Source organism: Diabrotica undecimpunctata, chromosome 8, assembly GCF_040954645.1.
Source record: "Diabrotica undecimpunctata isolate CICGRU chromosome 8, icDiaUnde3, whole genome shotgun sequence".
In the NCBI taxonomy this organism is placed as follows: Eukaryota; Metazoa; Arthropoda; class Insecta; order Coleoptera; family Chrysomelidae; genus Diabrotica; species Diabrotica undecimpunctata.
In genome coordinates, this window is record NC_092810.1 from 57265407 (window position 1) to 57288902 (window position 23496).

The window sequence follows — 23496 nt, forward strand, 5'->3', positions numbered from 1 at the left end:
CATTTTGGTTCTTTTGTCTAATAATTTCGATGTCATCAATCTTTTACTAGCATAGTATTTACGATTTCCACTGGAAATACGTGCATTAATTTTGCTACTTACGGAACTCTTCCGATTAATTTCTGTGCTCAGATATGTGAAGGCATCTACACGTTCAATAGTATAGTTGTCTACTGCTATAATATTTTCATTCTCAGGTGTTCTTTTGATGGTCATGTACTTAGTTTTTGTTTCGTTTTTTTAAGCCCTCTTCTTTGTCTTTCAGGATCAATTTCCTTAAACGTTTCCATTAGTCGTGTCTTGTTTCTACTAATAATGGTGACATCGTCTGTATATGTAGTAATTTGTACTGTTTTGGTGTTTATATGGCCGGTTACATTGGTTTTTCTGATGAATGCTTTAAGAACTAGGTTGAACAGCATGGTTGAAAGTGTGTCTCCCTGTCTCACCCCATTTTAATTTTAAACAGGGGAGACAGTTCTCCATCTACTTTAACTGCGGCTTTTGAATCCTGCAATGTCATTTTTATGAGGCGATATATTTTTTTGCTATACCTAGATTTTGGAGGTATTCCAGCATTTTGTCTCTTTTCACACTATCAAAAGCTTGTTTAAAGTCTATATACATATTATGTCTATAGTTTTATGTCGTATTCATAAGCTTTCTCTTGTATTGTTTTAAGTATGAATATGTTGTCTGTAGTGGCTTTATTTGGTCTGAATCCATTATGATGATTACCAATTATATTTTTGGAGTATTGTGACAAACTAGTGTAGATAATGCCACAAAAGATTTTGTATATTACTTTTTAGCAATGTAATTGGTCTGTAATTCTGGCATTCCCTCTTATCTCCTGTTTTATATATTTCCTGTATAAGACCAAATGCCCATTTCTCTGTCATTTGCTCCTTGGTCCATACCAACTTTATCAGGTAATGGATTCTTAGCCAGAATTCGGGTCCTCCATATTTCAACAATTCTGCCACAACTCCGTCCGTTCCTGGCTCTTTACTGTTTTTTAGTTTCTTTATTATTTGACCTACTTATTTATAACTCGGATTTTTGATTGATTGATTATTTCCTTTGTCTGCATTTAGGTTTTCCTTAAAGTTCTTTTTATCTCATTATATTTTTTTGTTTGTCCATTAGTAGTTCTCCGTCCTTGTCTTTGTATATTGTCAATTTTAGTCTAAATGACTGTGTGCTTTCTTTTACTCTTTTATAGAATTTTCTGCTCTCATCTCTGTTGTGATGTTCTAGGATTTCTTGGGCTTGTTTTTTCAAGGCGTCTCTTATAAAAGTAAATAAAAGAATATTTATAGAATCTGCAAAGATTAGAGAAGACAGACTATTAGAAAATATAAAGCAATTGTTTAACTTATGTCTACACCAAAGTAAAACACCGAGATCATGGCATAGTGCACTTAACTATTTCACACAAAAACTGCGACCCAACAGACCTCGAGAATTACTGACCCATAAGTCCGTTAAAACAGCTCTATAATTTATTCACAAGAATAATAACAAATAAATTGAACACACAATTAGATTCTTACCAACCTAGGGAACAAGCAGATCTTAGGAAAAACTTTGGCACTAACGAACACATCCACTACATAAAAGGTTTTATAGAAAAATCGACTCGATACGATAGAAACTAACAGTGTCATGCAAGCGTTGGAGGAAAGTCGTATATATTATCAGTATCCCAAACTGGTCGAGAACCTATACAATAATGCAACCATAACCTTAAGACTACACAAAGATACAAAATATATTAGAAAAAAATAAAACTAGAATAAGTGTTCATTTACTGAGTGCAGTTCACCTACTGGTGCACTGACCCTACCAAGCAAAAATCCAAAAGTAGAAAAAAAGGAAGAAAAACAAGAAAATAAGAAAAGAAAAGAAGACGTTCAATCAATGCGTGTTTCCAGTCATAACTTACGGCGACGAAACACTTTCTTTAACCCAGGCCATGGCAATCAAACTCCAGTGGTCCAAATAAGAATGGAACAGTGAATACTTGGACTCACTCTCAGAGGCGGGGATAGAAATAAGGAAATAAGGACAGGAGATAGATCATCTATACAATGAACGGACAACATTAAAATAATCGCTGGAAATTGGCTGCAGGAAGCTTAAGACTGACAGAACCGGACGAAATTAGAAGAAGCCAATGTTTAACTTTAGGCGTAGATAGCTGGATAATGATAATAATATTAATTAGAACGTAAAATATTACAAGAAATATCTTTCAAACTGCACTAAGTTTTGATTTCGTTTTTAAATCAAATCTAAAAATTAAAACTCCTATATATTCGAGTTTTTTTATAAGAAAAAACCAATTCAAAACCATCAGTCTAACCAAACGTTAGTCATAATATTGAATTTTAACAATCCGTTAGGCACGTGGTCTACAATCCTAAACCACCTCTTTTCAAACACTTGTATATCTGTGTCATTTTTTCTTACATGCGCATTGCGCGTGCATCTCAGTAGCTATTGTTAACGGGCGTCTTATTCTAATTTATGGTTTTATTTGTGTTCGGCACTTCAGTTGAGTATTTTGGCAAGCATAGATCAGTACTGGTCTACGATTGTAGACCACGTGTCTACTGACGTTACAACATCTGGCTACATTGCAGATATTTGATTCTATTGTTTTCAAAATTCAAGGTAACTTTTATTTATTACCATTTGGTACACGTGTTGTTACTGTGATATATTTTAGGTAATACTATGGCTGATAATACAAGAAGACGGGTGGAACAAAGCAACGACTCGGAAGTTTGGTCTCGATGGTTTGAGAAGATATCAAGTGGGGAAGAGGAAGACAGTGATGATGAGTCCGAAGATGATCTCGATGTGAATGTGAATTTTGCTTAAAGGAGTGATCACAAAACAGACTCTGAATTAGAAACATCGGAGCAAGAGGAATTGGTCCAAGATGAAGGAACGTCAGACGACTCTGATAAAGCACGTTCTTTAATTTTTTACAACGGAAAAGACAGGGTAACTAAATGGAAAAAGAATATATCCAATTTACAAGTTCGTATCCGTTCTCAGAATCAAACTTATGCCTGGTTACAAAAGAAAATGCACGCACTGTTGAAACTGAAATTTATTGCTTAAAGTTATTTTTGGATGAAACAGTTATTAGAGTCATAACTGTCTCGACAAATATTTTTATTGAAAAGATACGGAGCAATTACCAAAGCAATCAAGATTGTAGACAAACTAATGAAACTGAAATTCGTGCATATATTGAGATATTGTTCTTGATTGGTATTCTTAGAAGTTCCAGAAAAAATTTACATAAAATATGAAATAATTCATATTGCTACCTGGCAATGAGCGAGAAAAGGTTTCGATTTCGCATAAGATGTCTACGATTCGATGATGTGAAGACAAGAACAGAGTGAAGTTGAATTGATAAACTTGCACCCATTAAAGAACTTCTGGAAATATTTTCATTCATTCAATATAAATTCATACCTAGTGAGTATCTTACAGTAGATAAACAACTATTAGCATTTAGGGGACGTTGTGCGTTTAAGCAGTACATTACAACAAAACCAGCCAAATATGGCATTAAAACATTTGCTCTGGTAGACGAAAACATTTTACACATTCAATTTATAAACTTACGGGAACTCAGCCAGAAGGTCCATACAAATTTGTAAATACCAGTAACGAAATAACTCTTTGGTTGGTAGAGCCCATCGCAGGTACCAGTCGTAATATTACAACAGACAACTGGTTTAGCAGTTTATCATTGGTCAACAGCTTACTGAAGGAAAAACTTACATATTTGGGTACTGTAAAAAAAACAGACTAGAGGTTCCTCAAGAGTTTCTGCCCCAAAAAAAATCGAGAAGTTAAGTCATCTCTTTTTGGTTTCCAAGCTGATTGTACTATGGTGTCATATGTCCCAAAGAAAAGTAAGTCGGTGGTATTGATATCCTCCATGCAAAATAATGATGCTATAGGTGAAGATACTAGAGATGATAGAAAGCCAGTAATGATCACTGATTATAACAACACCAAAATCGACGTGGATATGATAGATAAATTGTGTCAGAATTATACCATCGCAAGAAATACACGCCGTTGGCCAATGGTTGTGTTTTGCAATTTATTGAATATTTCTGGCATAAACGCTCTCTGCGTGTATAAGGCCAATCATCCCAAACAGAAAATAAAACGCAGTGACTTTCTTGAAAATTTTGCTTAGGAATTAATCCGACCAGTTGAAGTTAGATCAACAAATCCTCGGTTGCCAAGAGAAATGAGGAAGCAAGCTCAAGCTCTGGTGGACATAGAAAATAATCCCCTCAACCCCCTGTGCGACCGCAGATTTATGTCGGGAGTTGCCATGTTTGTCCTCGAAATTTAAACAAATCTTCTAGCAAGTCCTGTGTGAAGTGAGGAGCGTTTGCATGCATAAACTACATGAAAGAAATCTGCAATGATTGTTTTACTGACTAAAAATGTGATGTTTTCTGTAGTCTCTAACTCATACAATTTTTTAACAGTACTTTTATTTATGTGATTTTGTTCTAAGTATTGTTAGGTAGAATAATTCTTCTTTTGTCAAATTTACACTAAAGTTCTTATTAAAGCAAAATAATTTTAATGGTCAATAAAAGTTTTAAAATGTATGGAGTAGTCTTTTTATTGTCTAGTAAAGAAACAAGTAAACCTTTTGTTATAAAAACTGGTCAGTATTATTAACAATAATTTAACAAATATACCTAATGCAGTATTATTATTGAAACTATGAAACTTTTATGTTTAATAATATAAATAAAATGGTGTACGATCGTAGACCGCGTGACCAAGTCTCTCAAGTGTCTCAGTTTACCACGTGCCTAACGGAGGATTAAATATATAGAATGCCTTATATAAAATGCATTATAGAATGCCAAGGGCTGAAAGTTTGACATTTTAATTTTATCTCGAAAACGACTTCCGGAGTGGAAATCGAAACGTAAAACGTTATTTAAAAATGTAATTTTTATTACAATCAATTTATGGTTTAACCCCATTAAGACATATTATTTAATTTAATATACTAATTTAATTTGATAGTGATAATTAACTTTAAATTAGTGATGATGACTATGAGCCATCTAAATATAATTACTCCAGTAAGTAAACTATGATACATCTTCATGTATGCTAGATAATATGGAACATTTTATTGTTTCACACATTACAAAATATTCTCTGAAATAGGAATAAGAACCAATCACTCACTAATGTATCTGAAGCAGAACATACAAAAAACACAACTGCAAGAGAAGTAGAGTGTTTCTTTTACAAAAAATATTGGAATATTGATTGACCCTCCAGTCAACCAAAAACTTATAGACTATTTAAAATTAATGATAAGACAAATAAATGCCTTTGAGGTAACCACAGCTCGACTAGCCAAAGAGGAAACGAAAGACCAATATTGTTAGAGTAATAATTGGTAATAAGTGTCAGTATGGCCTATAAACAAAATACATGAACGAAAGCAAGAAAAAGAAGACACAAATGACAGAACTGATAATAAATGCACACAGTTTCGAAGAGGTTGAAACATTCAAATATTTGGGAGTACTAGTCAACAGAAGAAATGAAAGTGTAGATATGAAAAGAAGAATTCAAGCAGGAAATACAGCGTTTTATAGAAATAAAAATATGTTTAGAGAAAGAAGATAAGCCGACACATAAAAATGAAAATCTACAAAACGACCATAAGACCAATGGTAGTATATGCTGCAAAAATATTTACATTAACAGCAAGAGCAGAAGTGCAATTGCAAGTTTTTAAGAAGACGATTATCAGAAAAATACTGGGACCAAAGAGGAAAAACGAAGCGGATGCAAAACAATGGATGAATGACGAATGGATGGGTCAAGAGAACATAGTTAGAGAAATAAAAGCACAAAGAATTTAATAGTATGGACACATAATGAGGAGAAAGAAGAGCAATCCGTTAAGAGTTATAACGGTATGGATACCACCAGGTAAAAGAACCAGAGGCAGACGTAAACTGAGATGAAGACAAGTGGAAGAAGACTCAATGAGTATGGAAATTACAAATATAGAAAGGACAATCAAAGAGAGAGAAGAATAGAAAAAAGTATTAGAAACAGCAACAATTCACACCAAAAACTCTAAAAGCAAACCCAGAACGGGATGATCCCCACACAAAAAGGTTCACTTTCAAAAAGAAAGTAGTGCTTCACTTTCTTCATTCATTGCTGCTCAATACCTTTTAATTAAGTAGTTTGTGAATTAATTTATAACATTAAAAGCAAAGAAAGACTCTTTCTTCTATTTTTGTTGCGTGCCTTGGTTAAATTTGCGCCTGCAATTTTTTTTGATCTGAATGTTTCCATACTTTCTTTTAGTTTCTTATTATCTTGTATCTATTTTTAAACCTGATATAATCAAACTTTTCTTTTTATTTGTTTTTTTTAGTTGTTTCCTTCTGTCTTGTAATTGTTTTACGTCGTTTTTTAATTTTCTGTCTTTCCCCTTTATTTGTTTTAGTTGTTTATTACTTTTCATTTGTTCTTTCATTATCTGCTTTATTTAATTCATCATTTCTTCATTTTTTTCCATTAATTGTTACATTATTTAATTTACGACATTCTCTTTCTCTTTCTTCTTCTCTGTGTCACTTCTAGAAGGTGTTCGCATTGACATTTTAGTTCTTCTAAAATATTCATTCTGGTCTCTTCTCTTGTGTTTTGTTTTTTCATCTGTATCTATTTGGCTTTCTGTTCCTTTGTCAATTTTATTCATTTTCCTATATTAATAAATCTTTTAAATTACAATGTCAATTATTATTCATTATTTAAATTTAATTCAATTCTAATCTAACTTTAATCTAATTTATTCTAAGGCCGGATCTGATTTTTGTGATAAAATTATGTAACTTTCATTTTGATATTTAATTGCTTGTCGGGACTAATTTTACTTTCTTATCTGCCAAAAAACGCATAGGAATGCTTTAGTGGGTCAACCAAACCGCCCAAACCAGTTTTTTAAGCTTAAGGCGGCTACAGACACATATGCAAGCTGGTTCAGCATGCTTGTTCAATCTTTTTGTACAAGCACGTTTGAGTGTCTGTAGGGAAATGTGGTTTAAGCTTTGTGATTGTACAAGCGGCTTGAGGATTGAAAGGATCTTAATTATGCATGCTTGAATTAAGTGTACTTGCACAAGCAAAACGGTACGTGTGCACCCAAGATTTTCAAACTTGAACAAGTTGGCGTCCGTTGTGTTGCGTTGTTAAGTAGCATTTAAGTAATTTTCGTCATAACTAATGATCTCAAAAAGGTTAACCATGAAGTATTGGAAGAGTTTATTAAAAAATAATAAAATCAGCCATGTCTTTGGCACGTTAAATCCAAAGATTATCATAACAAAGCAAAGAGGGATGCAGCATACAAAACATTATTAAAAAAATCTAGGTTAATTGACATTTATGCCGACAAAGATGCAGTTGTTAAAAAAATAAACTCCTTACGAACTAATTATAGAAGAGAAAAGAAAAAAGTTGAAGATGCTGAGCACTCTGAAATGGGTGCAGATAAACGTTATGAGCCCACACTTTCTAGGTCTAAGTCTAAGTCTAGTAAGCTAATGTGAGAATAGGTTTCGCCTTCATCAATCATTGTTTATGCCACACCGCAGGCTTTTTATTCGGGATTTTCTTTTTTTTAAGAACAAAAGCGGCCAAAGTGAGCGTATCGTCGTCCGAGCTCGACATATTTTATTAAACTACCTCTATTTTTATCAAGCATGCTTGTACGTGTGGTACCAAAAGCAAATTGTGCATACTTGTACAAAAAGATGGAACAGGCATGCTGCACAAGCTTGCAGTTGTGTCTGTAGCCGCTTTTACACAGAATTTTATTTACTCAAAACTTGTTAAAATTATTAAAATAATTATATCTTACTTGTCTGATGTTATTTAATTTATTCACTACTATCGCCTATATGCACTAAACTTTTAACACTTATTTTTGAACTCTGTTGAATTTTCTAACTTGTAATTCCCAATTATTTGAATTGTATTACGAAACGAAAATCAACCGAACTACTGTTGTCACTTGCAGGACTATCTCCAAAGGCAAATATTATGGTACCATACTGTGATGAGTGCCTTAAGAACCGGCAAAATAACGCAAAAGATAGAAAACATAATACGTTGTGAAATAAAAAGAGATGAAAGTAGTAGAGGTGGAAAATTATCGATAGAAACCTCTAATTTACATTACATTACATTAGGACTATCGATAGTTTCCCACCTTTAGACGTTAGCTTATGAGCTAGTTGACTTCAGTCATAATATTACAAGTATGACGTCGAACATTAACATTTTTTAAATTTCGCATAAAGTAAAAACTGATTGAAGGCAATAAAGCAAATGTAAGTAAACAGTTTAATTGGTAGTAATTTGACAAATACAGAATAACAAGCTATGATAATTATGATAATTCTGTATTGAGAAGAGTGTATGAGACGTCTCAAATTACAGTTTATTATTGATCAGTATTATAATTTTGGATAAAAACATACTCGTACTTCTGTTTTTACTTACATTACGTGATACGTATTACTATGACTGAAGTCAACCAGCTCATAAGCTAACGTCTAAAGGTGGGAAATTTTCGATAGATCTAATGAAATCTTAAGTAAATTATAGGTTTATATCGATAATTTCTCACCTCTACTACTTGCATCTCTTTTTATTTCACAACGTATTATGTTTTCTATCTTTTGCGTTATTTTGCCGGTTCTTAAGGCACTTATCCCTGTATATTAAAATAATACATAGAAATTGAAATATTTTAAAACATAACCATTAATGTTATATATTTGAAAATTTGAGATTTATAGTTAATTCGATCTATAATTCCATAAAAAATTAAACGATAAATTATTGTTACTTACGATTCCGGTAGTATTTAGAAGATACGCCGTTTTTTATAAGTGGCCTAAAACAAAAATTATTGTTAGAACATTTAGATGCAAAAATGTGAAAATCATGATAGGATGTATTTAAAAAAATATTTATACGAAATATTTGTGTTCAGAGACTATTTTACTATTTTTTATTTATAATTATAGGGTAAGTCCGGGAGAGATGGGCCATCGGTATAGACGGGCCATTCGTCATATTGCAGATCCTCTGTTTATTGTGCAGTGCGACAACGTTGATTTATAACATTTAGTCAACGACAGACCCTGTAAACGTGGTCATTGCGACGTGGATGCATAAACAACAGAGATTTTTTTACTTAATTATATGTTGTGGGTAAAATTTTTCCTTGGTGAATTTTCAAGTTGTGTAAGTTTTGACAAAAGGTAAGTTTTTTTTTATTATTTATGTATTCAACTGTTATATTGAGATTAAACAACTGAACCTAACCTAAAATACCCTTATAAAATTTAAACTGTGTGTTCGATGGCGTGGCCCGTCTCTACCGAACCTTTGGGATAGACGGGCCACAGTGTATCGGTATAGATGGGCTAATAATAAGTATTAGGTTTGTATTATTCAACAATTTTTTTTAATAATAAGTATTATTAATTAATTTCTATCTTGTTACAGGTTACAATATGCCTTCATATTATAAGCGGAAATCTACTGTTGAAAGAGGTAAATGGAGCGAAGAAGCACTACAAAATGCGGTTGCAGCTATCAGAGAAAATCGCATGGGACTAAATCGAGCTGCATTAGCTTATGGCATACCTCGAAGTAGCATACAGAGAAGAATGAAAAATATTGATCTAAAAAAACACAATCGTCTTGGACCTTCTTCAACTCTTGGGGATGAGATCGAGATGAAATTAGTGCTGCATATTAAGAAATAGCAAAAGTATGGTTTTGCACCCACTCGTGACCATGTACGAACTGTGGCGTTTGAATTAGCAGAAAAATTTAATGTAAGCCACAAATTCAATAGAAACAACAATAAAGCTGGTTTTGACTGGTTGCAGTCTTTTTTACGGCGCCATCCAGACATATCAGTGCGAAAAGGTGAAGGAGTTTCTTTGGACAGGACAAAAGGATTAAACCACGAGGTAGTTAAACAGTACTTCGATCTGCTGCTAAGTATTTTAACCAATAGTCAACTAATAAATAAGCCGAGGCATATTTTCAACGTAGACGAGACAGGTTTGCAGTTAAATAACAGGCCTGGACATGTACTCGCGTCTAAAGGATCCAAGAATGTCCTTGTTATTACATCAGGAGAGAAAGGAGAAACGATTTCTGTGATAAGCTGCTGCAATGCTGAGGGCGTATTTTTACCTCCGTATTCTATGTTTAAAGGAAAAATAGAAAAGAAGAATACGCGGATGGAATGCCACCTGGAGCAATGTTTGTAATGTCCGAAAAATCGGCCTATGTAAATGCAGATATTTTTTTACATTGGATAAAAAATCTATTTATTCCTCGAAAGCCTCAAGGCAAAGTTTTGCTGATATTAGATGGACATACGTCCCATACAGCAGCAGTGGAAGTATTAGAATGCGCCGAAAACAACGAAATTATAATGTTGTGCTTACCCAGTCATACCACGCATTTTCTGCAGCCGTTGGACCGAGCTTTTTTTAAATCTTTAAAGGCTAATTTTTACTCGAGATGTCAAAACTATATCAGAAATAACCCAACAAGAAAAATTACACGTTACCAGTTTGGTGAGTTGTTAGGAAATACGTGGAAAATCTCAGCAACGGTGAAAAATGGAACATCTGGATTTGTTGCCACAGGAATTGTACCGTTTGATCCCGATAAAATTCCAGAGCACGCTTTTTTGTCCACAAATGAGAACTCTTCAGCTATAGTAGAAGAACAAAGTAATACAGAAATAGATCTAAATATTTTAGATGAACCAGGTCCTTCACTTGCAGGCATTACTCTAGTCGTTGATGAACAAAGTGCAGCTGGTACGTCTAATGTTGAAGACTCAAGTGTATCACCTGGAAAAGTATTGGACACGTTACCGCCTGTACCCAAAATTGATGCTGCAAAAAAGAATGTAAGGGGCCGAGCAAGAAGAGTGGCGGAAATTCTTAATTCTGCAGACAAAATTCAAGAAAAGAAGATAAAGAAACAAGAATCAAAAAAGAAGACAGTTCCAAAGCAGCAAAACAAAAGGCGTCAATATAAAAAGTATGAGTTAGATTCGTCGGATGATGATATGAATGCAGATGTGCCAGTTTTAGATGACAGCGAAGACGAAGACGAATTTAATGAAAATGAGTGCATTGGTTGTGGTGAAGATTACAGCAAAACATCCAGAAAAGATGACTGGGTTCAATGTTTGATTTGCAAACACTGGTGCCATGACAACTGTACAAAATTTGAAAATGTTTGTGATTCATGTGGAAAAATTGCTAGTAAAAAGAAATAGGTTAACATCATTATTTTATGTGTTTCAAGTTAGCCCAACTCTACCAATAGGAATGGCCCATCTGTACCTACGTATTGGTATAGATGGGCCAATAAGAAGTATTTATGTTAATTTTTATAACTTTTTTATTCCTCAAGTTACATGTTTTTTATTTTGCATAATAAATATACAAACTATAATACGTATTCTTTTCCAAAAATCGTATCATACACTAGTCAATTTTTCAAGTAATCAAAGTGAGAAAAAAAGTGGCCCGTCTTTCCCGGACTTACCCTACAAAGTTTATAGCCAACACGTTATTTTGATTTGATTTTATTTGAAAATTTGATTTTCAAATTAATAAAAACAACTGTCAAAGTTAAACTTGATAATTAAAAGTTCTCCTATTAATTTTTAATAATTGTGTGTATATTAAACAGTATTTAATAGTTATATTACAATTAATTAGTATTCAAAATTCCCATTGATGTAGCCAACGAGTAAACATTACCTTGTGATGTGATAATTCGAATTATTTTGTGTGTTATGGAAAAAGCAATTATTATTGGACTATAATATTATTATATTCAACTGAAGTAAAACTGCAGATACAGGTAACTGTTATATTCCTATTATTTTATCCACAGTGTCCTAATAGGACGACTGTTGCAATACTAAAAATTAAGTGAAGTGTTTTTGGTATCCAGGAACACTCACAAAAATGAACTCAAATCAAAACCTCACAACTCCACAAGTCCTCCCCACAAAATCATATGTCGCTGCTACTTTATCCAAACCTCCACCTCCTACTTTCCCACGTAAGGAGCAAGCCATTTTAATGCACGCTATTCCAAATACTGTTTTACTTGACTATGTTAAAGCTATAGGGGACATTGTTATCCCAAAAAACATTACCTTTGCATCACGTATTCCAAATAACCGCATCTGTATTTATCTTTCCTCGCCTACAGTTGTCGATAACCTTCTAAAAACACATCAAAATATCTCTATCAACTCTACAGTAGTTCCCATCAGAAGACTTATCACCCCAGCTAAACGCCTTCTTATATCTAACGTATCTCCTTCAATTCCACATTCCATAATTGAGAAAGCCCTTAAAGATATTGGATTACAGCTGGTCTCTCCTGTGTCATTTGTGAAATGTGGTGCACTCGGAGAAGGTTATGCACACATAATGAGCTTCCGAAGAGTAACGTATATTATCCCCGATAAAGAGAACTTTTCAATAGATAGAAACTTCGTTATTACATACGAAAACACACCTTATAGAATATTTATTTCTACGGATAAATTGCATTGTTTTTTATGTAAAGAGGTCGGACATACCGCTGACTCATGTACCAATAATCCAACTACTTTTTCTCAAACTGAACTACCCCATCTAGAGCCCTCTACATCTGAAATTACTGATATAATTTCTGACGTAAACACTCCTGTTCAATCAGACCTAACTACTTTAAATTGCACAGAAACTTACACTGAAATAGATACTGAAACTATACACCCATCAATTCCACCCACACAAGGACAAAAAAGAGCTATATCAACAGACAGCAATTCTGATATTCCTTCTCTATTATCTTCAGCAAGTACACCCGAACCATCGTCTAACCAAATGCTTCCTCCGTTATCCACAAACACAAACACTATCTCCAAACCTCACAAGAAAAAAGCAAAAACTACAAAATCAGAGGAACATAATCTAACAGCTAGTTCACTACAATCCGTAGCGGCCATTTATAAAAATAATCCATCTGGTTTAACTTTGACCGAGACTCAGTTTATTGCTTTCCTAGAAAATACACATGGTAATCCTAGTCCACTTAATGAAGCTTTTGTTTTTACGTCAAATATTGAAGGACTATTACAAGACATAACAGTTCTCCATTCAGAAACTAAGGAAAGATCCCTTAAAAATCGACTTACGAGACTTCAAAAGAAAATCAAAAGACAGCTAAACTCAGATGACTCTGATAATATCAGCGTCTCATCTGAACTCCTAACCGATGATGAAACCAAAATCCTTATCTCCCAACAGCCAGAACAACCATCTCAGTTGCCCCTTACCCCTTCAACTCAAGATTCACCTTCAATTTAATCCAATGGAACTGCGATGGGTTCTTTCCCCGTATTGAAAGAATCCAACAACTAGTGACAGAAAAACAACCCGATATCATATGTCTACAAGAAACGAACTCAAAAATATCTAAGCTTCCCACACTAAAAAAGTTCGAAGGATATCATTATATCAGAACTAATTGTGACAGAGCCAGTGGTGGGACATCTATTTTTATTTCAAGTGAAATATATTCATCCCATCTTCTCATCACCACCGAACTCGAGGCTATCGCCGTAACTACTTGGTGTCCTAATAAACTTACGATATGCAGTGTTTACATTCCTCCTAACTACCCCCTTAAAGAAATTGAAATTCTAAATCTTATATATCAGCTCCCCGTTCCATATATTCTAGTAGGTGACTTCAATGCTCATAACTTTATGTGGGGGTCAAACCATACTAATGGCAAAGGTAAAACTATAGAAAACGTTATCAATTGCACAGGCTCCTGTCTACTAAATACAGGCTCTAATACGCATCTGAACTTTTCCTCTGGCACATTTTCGGCGATAGATCTTAGTTTTAGCGACCCAAAAACATATACTTCACTAACTTGGAAAACTTCCGATGATCTATATGACAGCAACCACTTTCCAATATTTGTATCATCTGATATCTCCAACCATGAACAAACTATAACCAGAAACTTCTGGCGGCTAAAAAATGCCGACTGGATAGACTATACTTCACAAACAGATAACACCTTACCTTCTCTATCCCTATCCGACAATATTAACAATAATCTATTATTAATCACAGATTCCATACTTAAAGCTGCAAATTTGCACATAGGCAAAAATAGTATTTCCCATAAAAGAAAGGCAGTACCTTGGTGGAATACATCTTGCCAAACTGCAACAGAACAACAAAAATTAGCTCTTAAAAATTACCGTAAAAACAAAAATCTGGAGAATCTTATTGAACTAAAGAAAACTAGAGCCAAAGCCCGATTTATTATAAAACAAAGTAAAAAATCATCTTGGAGAGAATATGTATCCTCTATTAATTCAAACACCAATCCGGCGGACCTCTGGAAAAAGATTAGGCAAATCCAAGGAAACAACACCAACCTCAAAATCTCTAGTATTGCTGTAAATAACACTACAATCACTGACAATCGAGAAATCGGTGAAACCCTAGCAACGCACTTCGACACTAAATTCAAAAGTAAAATAGATGCCTCCTTACGAAAACCATTACCTAACACCCCACCCTGTTCCTCACCCGAAACAATAATGGACATCACACATCTTAATTCTCCCTTTCTTTTTGAAGAACTAGTATCAGTTATTCAAACTTGTAAAAACAATGCCGCTGGTCCTGACGACATTCCTTACATATTAATCAAAAAGCTCTCAAACTGTAGCCTACTCAAAATACTTGAGATGTATAATTTAATCTGGTCATCTAACCAATTTCCCAATCAATGGCAAACCTCTATCGTAATACCTATTAAAAAGCCTAACCTAGAACGTTCCTTGGCCAACTCTTATAGACCTATATCACTAACTTGTACGATGTGCAAAATATTCGAAAAAATGATTAATAAAAGACTCCTATGGTTCATTGAAAAACATAAGATATTTGCTAGTGAACAGTCAGGATTTCGTCAGAACCGTTCAACCCAAGACAACCTTGTAATCCTCCAAACTCATATATCAGAGGCCTTAAACAAAAGACAAGAAGTCGTAGCTGCCATATTTGATATTGAAGGTGCTTTTGACACTATAAGTAGGCAATATATATTAAACAAACTTATCCTTCTTAATATTAATGGTAATATATTTAACTTCATACGAAATTTTCTATCTTCTAGATCGTTCAGAGTCTCTGTCAACGGTATTTTATCTTCTACTTATACTCAAACTGATGGCGTACCTCAGGGATCGGTACTAAGTCCTACACTTTTTAATCTAGCAATAAGTGATTTATGCTCTCACCTCATTTCCCCTATTAAACATATCATGTATGCTGATGACCTAGTAATTTACTGTCATGGACAAAACTCTTCTACCACCTCGAAGCTTATTCAAACTGCTGTTGACACACTTTTAAAAAAAACTAGTGACATGGGGTTATCTTTATCCAATGTAAAATCTAAAATTATAAACTTTAGTAGACGTCCCCCTTCTCCATCTTCACTTATTTTGATCAACAATGTCCCTCTTCCTGTTGTTAAACAATGCAAAATTCTCGGATTAACGTTTGACTCACGACTAACTTGGAAGCAACATATATTTGCAATAAAAAGAGAAACGAGCATAAGACTAAACATAATAAAAACTCTATCACATCATTATTGGGGATCTGACGAAAACTCACTTCTTAAAATATACAGATCACTAATACGCTCCAAACTAGATTATGGTTGTCACATATATATATCCGCCTCCAAAACATATATTAACCTTCTAAACTCAATTCACAACACAGCCCTTCGTCTTTGTATTGGCGCTTTTCGATCTAGTCCTGTAGATAATCTTTATTGCGAAGCTAACGAACCTCCTCTTTGTATAAGACGAAAACAACTGCTACTCTCTTATGCAGCATCGGTATCAGCTAACCCCTCTAATCCAGTGCATCCCTTATTTGTAATGTCCACGTATAATTTACACAATACCAATTTCTTACCACCAATAAAACCTATTCCACTAATTTTAGCACAGACACTTAATGATATCTCTCTTACACATACCCTTCCTCTTTATCTCCCTCCATCTCCTCCTTGGATCATGTCCACGCCCAAATTTAACACCTCGCTCACCAACTTCGATAAAAATAAACATCCGAAAGAGATCATTATAAATGCATTTAAAGACATTATAGATACAAATAAATACGACCTAATATTATACACGGATGCCTCAAAAAATGACACAGGAGTAGGCTGCTCTGTTACAACCTCTCATACACTAATTAAGTCATCACTTATACCAGCCATCAGCAGCGTTCATACTGGCGAATTATTTAGTATATTGCAAGCTTTTAACCATATATCTCCACCTAATAAGCAGGTTGCCATATGCACAGATTCTTTAGCATCAATCTATTCTATCAAAAATATATTTACTGATCATCCAATCGTCCAAAAGATCCTAGACTCTTACCAAATTATCTTGTCCCAAAACATAACAGTTACCATAATCTGGCTGCCATCACATATTGGTATAGAAGGCAATGAAACTGCAGATCACTATGCTAAACTTGCTACAGCATCACCTGAAATCACCGATAAAATTCAAATTTGTAAGGACCTAAAATCATATATTAAAAGAAGAACCAGACTCCTTTGGCAGCAGCATTGGAACTCTAACCGTTCGATCTTGCACGAAATACAACCGTCAATAACCAGTCAGCCTACATTTGACTATTCAGCCCTCTCAAGACGAGATCTCATTGTGATAAGACGACTTCGGATAAGACATTCAAAACTCACACACGGCTACCTAATGTCCTCTAGCATCCGTCCCTCCTGTCAAATCTGCCAATCATATTTGACAATCAAACATATTCTCACTGAATGCCATCAACATTTGGCCAGAAGATTACAATACAAACTCAAAAGTGAAGTACGAGGTATCCTAAACAACCCTGACCAAATAAAAGCTGTGCTACAATTCCTTAGAGATGAACACTTATATCAAAAAATATAATTAGATTTTAATTTAGACATTGTATAACATATTATTATTATTCCGTATTATTGTAACATATTCTTAATGTAACACTTAATGTTTGTGTAATGAAAATTCATGTTATAGTACCTGTGTAAGTGGCCATAGTAGCCGAGCACGTTAAAGTTGAAATAAAAAAAAAAAAAAAAAAAAAAAAAAAATTAATAAAAAAATGTTTTTTTTTTAATTTATAACACATAAATATTTAAATTGCCTATTATTTCATAACCTTTTCTACTAATAATAATAAGAAAAACATAAAATGTTGCAAAAAAAAATATTTATTTTAAATAGTTTAAACAAATGATTCGGTTAAATAAACAATTCACAAATTAAATAATTATATAATAAATAAAATAAATTTTTATAATCTATAAAAGGATGTACCTCAAAAAGACATACGTTTTCGTTGATTAAATGTTGCGACTCATAAATTTTAATTCAGTTTTTGAAATAACAGTGTTCACTTGAATATCGTAGAATAAGGACGTATTCCGCCGAGCGCGATAGCAAAAAGTGACCACCAATAAGAACGAGTTAAAATCTAGTTATTAAAATAAACAGTTAAGTGGCAGTAACCTACCAAATTCTGTTTTCTACAATGAACAATTCACACACACGGAACACAAACAATCAGTGTCTATTGTAGTATCAAAAGAAATTGCAGGTAAGCAGCAGGTCCACTTTTAACAAACATTCAAGAACATGTATGCAACTCCCCAACAATATTCTCCACTAGAATACACATCCGAACATGCACCAAACCACATATACTGGCAACCCACAAATATTCTTATATCAAACATTCCACAAAATCAATTTGCTCTTCCACCACAACCACAACAATTTTCACCACAACCTCAACCAATTTACTACAATCCAAGCAACCCATCTACTATAAGGCAGACCTCAAACACAAAGCTAAAACTTGCAATTACACATTCAGAAAACTCGGATATAGAGTCTAGCGAAGACGACGATCCAAAAACCCAAAATAAAAACTCATGGCAAGTAGTTAAAAAACGTAAATTTTAAAACAAAATAACGATCCCAATTCTTCAAGCTCACCACCAACAAAAATACAACATCGATACAGTGCATTATCAAACGCCGAGAACTCTAAACAGACTGAAACAGAAAAATAACAGAAAATACCAAAACTACTTCCAACATAAGTATATGACATTAAAAACTTTAAATATATGGTTGACAACTTTGAGCAAATTGTGGAGAAAGAAACCTATTATACCAGAACTCTGCCAAACGATACTGTTAAAATTACAACATATACAACAGATACATACCGTAAACTGATAAGACATTTACGATAAGAAGAAATCATTCATCACACTTACCAAATAAAAAAGGACGTGCCTACACAGTAGTAATAAGACATATCCATCACTCTATACCCACAACAGATATAACAAAGGAACTAAAACAAGCCAGCCATAAAGTTCGGAATATTACTAACATTCGACACAGACAAAAAAAGGAACCCTTATTTTTATTTTTCATAGTCCTTGAACCCAACAGTAACAACAAAGACATATTCAACCTAGAATTCTTATGTCACACCAAAGTAGCAGTCGAGGCACCAAATAAGAAAAACTCAATCATGCAATGCATGCGATGTCAAGCATACGGCCATAGTAAAACCTATTGCACTAAACCGCATTACTGCGTCAAATGTGGAGGACAACATAATATAAAAGATTGAAAAAATCTTCAGCTAAGTGTGCTCTATGCAAACAAGATCACCCTGCTAACTATAAGGGCTGTGTAGTCTACAGAGAACTAGTAGAAAACAGACATATGCAGAAAAGAGAAAACCAACAACCTAAAAGAACAACATTCAACAGCCCACATGTACAACAATTATTACCAATTATTAACATTCCTAAAAAAGTTCAAAAACATGTTCTCGCAACTCATGAGTCAAAATAGTATGATATTAAACTTACTAACACATTTCATCAACCGAAGAAATTCTTAAACATACTTAGAGTTGCCACATGGAACGCTAGTGACCCGTTAAACCACAAGCAGGAAGTAATTACTTTCTTAAATCTGAATAAAATTTATGTTTTGCTTATTTCACAATCCCACGTTACCGATCTAACTACGTTCAATATTTCGCTCTATACCACATACAGCACACCTCATCCCGATGGTACAGTTCATGGTGGCTCGACGGTAGTCCACCTCGTCACGCAATCTTCACAGATAAATACCAAGTCTTTGTCCAATTACTTGGCAGTAAATTCGTAGCCGGGGGAGACTGGAATGCGAAACACATACACTGGGCTCAAAACTCACAACAACAAAAGGTCGTAATCTTCTAAAAGCAATGACCGACAACAACTATGATTGCTACACCAACGGAATCCCTACGTACTGGCCGAGTGACCCCAGAAAACTTGCAGATCAACTGGACTATTACATAAGCAAAGGAGTGTCCAGAAACAACTGTCTAATAGAATCCAGCTATGATCTCTCATCGGATCATACACCGATTATTATGAGCCTGAGTACCACAAATATAAACAACCCACCACCTCCTTGACTCACGCCAAAAAAACACCAACTGGGCAGATTTTTAATCCTATCTAGATGATAACACCAATGTTAATCTGTGGATCAAATCCACACATAACCTACAGCAGCTCAATTCTTCACCACACTTTTGCAAAAAGCGACACTTACACGACATTACAATTTGCACTACGAACTGAAGGCAAACCAACACATACCATAAATGTTCCCCTACGCATTCGCCAACACATTGCTGAAAAACGTCGTGCGAGGAAAACCTGGCAAAGATCTAGAAACAACATAGATCTACGTACATTCAATAGACTACGTAGGCGACTTGGAGTAGCCATCAAAGCCGCAAACAACGAAACCTTCAAACATTACATTACAAACCTTACAGCAAATGACTAGATGTTATGGAAGGCGACTATGAAGCATAAGAAACCATACACAACTATCCCTCCCATCCGTAAACCAAATGGTGAATGGGCCTGTTCCAACAAAAAAAAAGTGGATGTCTTTGCTGAAGATCTTACAAACGTATTTCAAACAGAGCCAGCAGACACAGATAAAGAAGTGGAAGAACTAATTAGCACAGCATGTCAAATGTCACTCCCAATTAAAAGTTTACTCCTATAGAAGTCAAAAAAGAAATAAACAAACTCAACCCACGAAAGGCCCCAAGTTATGATTTAATCTCGGCACAAGTTCTAAAACAAGTTCCTCGCAAGTCCCTTACTTTGCTAACAGTTATATTTAACCGCATGCTAAGCTTATCATACTTTCCAAAAATATGGAAATTTGCTGAAGTCATTATGATCCTCCAGCCAGGAAAAGAGCCAAATGAAGTAATATCTTATCGACCCCTCAGCCTACTCCCAACCGTATGCAAAGTTTTTAAATAATTGCTTTTTGAAACATTACTTCCAAAACATCAGTTTGGTTTCCGGAAAATCACTTCACTACCCAACAAGTCCATCGAAAGATAAATGAAATATCAAACAATCTTGAAGAAAACAAATACTGTAACGCTGTATTTCTCGACATCTCAAAAGCGTTTAACAAAGTCTGGCACAGAGGTCTGCTTTACAGTAAAAGTAAAAATAGCACTATTCAGTAACTATTTCCTCCTACTTAAATCCTACATATCAAATAGATATTTCTCTGTAAAATAAGACCAACAATCCAACCTCTGTCTTAATAACTCCGAAGTGCCGCAGGGTAGTGTTCTAGGGCCGCTGCCTTTCTCGCTGTACACAGCCGGTACACCAGAGACTAATATTACTAAAATCGCTTCCTTTGCTGACGACATAGTAATACTAGCTGTAAATAAACATCCCATAAAAGCCTCACAAACCCTGCAACATCGTCTGAATATACTCAGAAATTGGTATACGAAATGGAGAACAAAAGTAAATAAAACAAAATCAACTCAAATAACATTTACCAACCGTCACAACATATATGCCCACAAGAAGGCAGCTCGACTTCAAATCAATGACCAGATTTCACACGAGAGAAGATACAATTCCCCCCGTGCACAGCCTCTGGCTACTTGTGCTGACACAAGTAGCCTTTTTTGGCTTATTTTCGTTAGATGAATCTCCGACTGTCTTTTAAGATAACTTTACGAATCCTTAACATTTCTGTAGTTCGTTGTATCTTCTCAGAATGCCTACTCCACGATTATTTTATTGTTCTTCTTATTTCCTTATTATACTGAGTTAACTTGATTTTTTCGGAAAATAAATATTTATATGACTTCTGTTCTTTGATTTGCGAGATTTTTATTCCACATGGGTACTTCTCTGTTAGAATTCTTTACTATTTCTAAACAATTATCTTTGAATGCTGACGTAACAACCTCTTGAAATTGTTGGGCTGCCATGTCTAAGTTTAGTGAATGCATTATTCTCCCTTCACCCTGTCCCTGTCTCTGTCTAAACAATAGAATAACATGCCAAGTCCGCTCGATGTGCTTTACAGTTTATTTAAGAAGGGTTGCCATAATTTTCCATGATAAACTCATTACCTTTTATTTCAAAAAACAGATACATAAATGGTCTGAACAAGACATCTCCTCTAAAAAATGTCATTCTTTAACAGTTCTAGCCACGTGATTTGTGGCCACTGTTATATTACTTACGTGCTTTTGTTGTAAAGTTAGAAAAGTTGGTTTGTTTCCACAATTTAGTATGTTTAAATAATGTTCCACAAAACACTGTAGTAATGACTGACCTATTTTATTGGTGTTTATACTTTCTCCCTTTATGGTCTTCAGATTTACTGTCGTTAAATTTATGAAATAAAGATTCATTACCAGCAGATTTTTGATATAATATGTCTTTTGACTATTATATAGGTTCCCAAGATTTCGGCACATTGTCAATATATAATATCTCCAACAATACTGGATACACCTCTTATTTTGTCCAATGAAACCCAGGGCTCTTGTATCGACGCTACATCAAACCTTCTCATAGCAACAGTATGAAAAGGGAATAAAATATCTTTATTTTTATATTACTGTTACAGTAAGTTCTTCCAAAGCTGTCTTACTATGATGGGGGTTTGCCTGTAGAACTCTGATTGGAGCTTTTAAAGTCTCTAATGATTTTGAAGTATACCTTGTCAAATCTGTAATAAGACTTAATATGAAAAGTTATAAATACTTTTTAGAAGACCTTGTCGATCGTATAGACTAGGATTTATGCGTCCTTGTCAATCTTTCTATGTTCCAACAACTTGTCTTCCGTCTATAGGTCTTTATGTTTCCTTAAATGGGTCCTAATAATTGTTATATCGACTTCTTTTCTGGAGATGCAGATGAGGATCATAGGACACTTAAAGGTATTATTATGATCCGCTATATTTAAGTCTGCTTCCTCTCACAGGCCCATCATAGTCCTCGCCACAACAATAGTTCATTTTTTGTATACTTGTTAGCACAATTTTTCCATCCGCTCCCTGAGTTAAACGATGTTATGTGGAACTACACAAGTTATTTTTGACTTCCAATAGCACCTTATTTACTGCTTGTTCTAGTTTGTTAATGATCTTCTTCTTCTTGATGTACAAGGTTCTTTCAGAACGTTGACTACCATCATAGCTTTATTAATTTAACACACTGTCACCCTAGATGGTATGCCTGTATCAATACATCATCAATCTTGCAGGATCTTTAAGCGTGAAGACTTTCTTCGTCATGGACTGCGTTTGCCTGCTATTTTTTGCATAATATTTTGTAGCAACCTATATTTGGGACCTCTTATTATATGTTAGAACTACTTCAGCTTTCTCTTTTTGATGCTTACACGTTGTAGTATTGTGGAGTTTCGAATTTTCTTTACACAAGAATCTTTGAAAATTCTTTTATAGCACCACATTTCGAACACCTCAAGGTGACTTAGATCAATTTTATCAGCACTTTAATACTCTATAACATAAATTCAGACCGAGAACACGTAGCAGCAAAGTAGGTTAGGTTATCCTTGCAATGCGAATTTTAGGTATCTGTTATATAATACCTTGGGCATCTTTCTAAAAGCGGCTCTGGCATTCTCAATTCTGAATGTAGATCCACCGTGACTTTCTGCGTTACAATTTAACTCATATTTAAGGTAAACAATTTGATAAACTTGCTGAAGTTGGTACTAATAACGTAATATATACGGTTTTATGTTCTGTTGTTTACTTATTACGCGTATTTTGGTTCTCCATATGTTCAGATCCAGACC

The 23496-nt window shown here is 34.4% G+C and overlaps 1 protein-coding gene across 2 annotated transcripts in view; it reads right to left on the reverse strand.

The window, feature by feature from the left end:
• Positions 1-23496, reverse strand: part of LOC140447587 (prolactin-releasing peptide receptor-like) — a 1093989-nt gene that overhangs the window by 759624 nt on the left and 310869 nt on the right. For both annotated transcript variants that reach the window (XM_072540319.1, XM_072540318.1), the window contains exon 3: positions 8964-9007. The gene's annotated coding sequence lies outside the window, so the exon portion shown is untranslated. The remainder of the gene's footprint in view (positions 1-8963; positions 9008-23496) is intronic.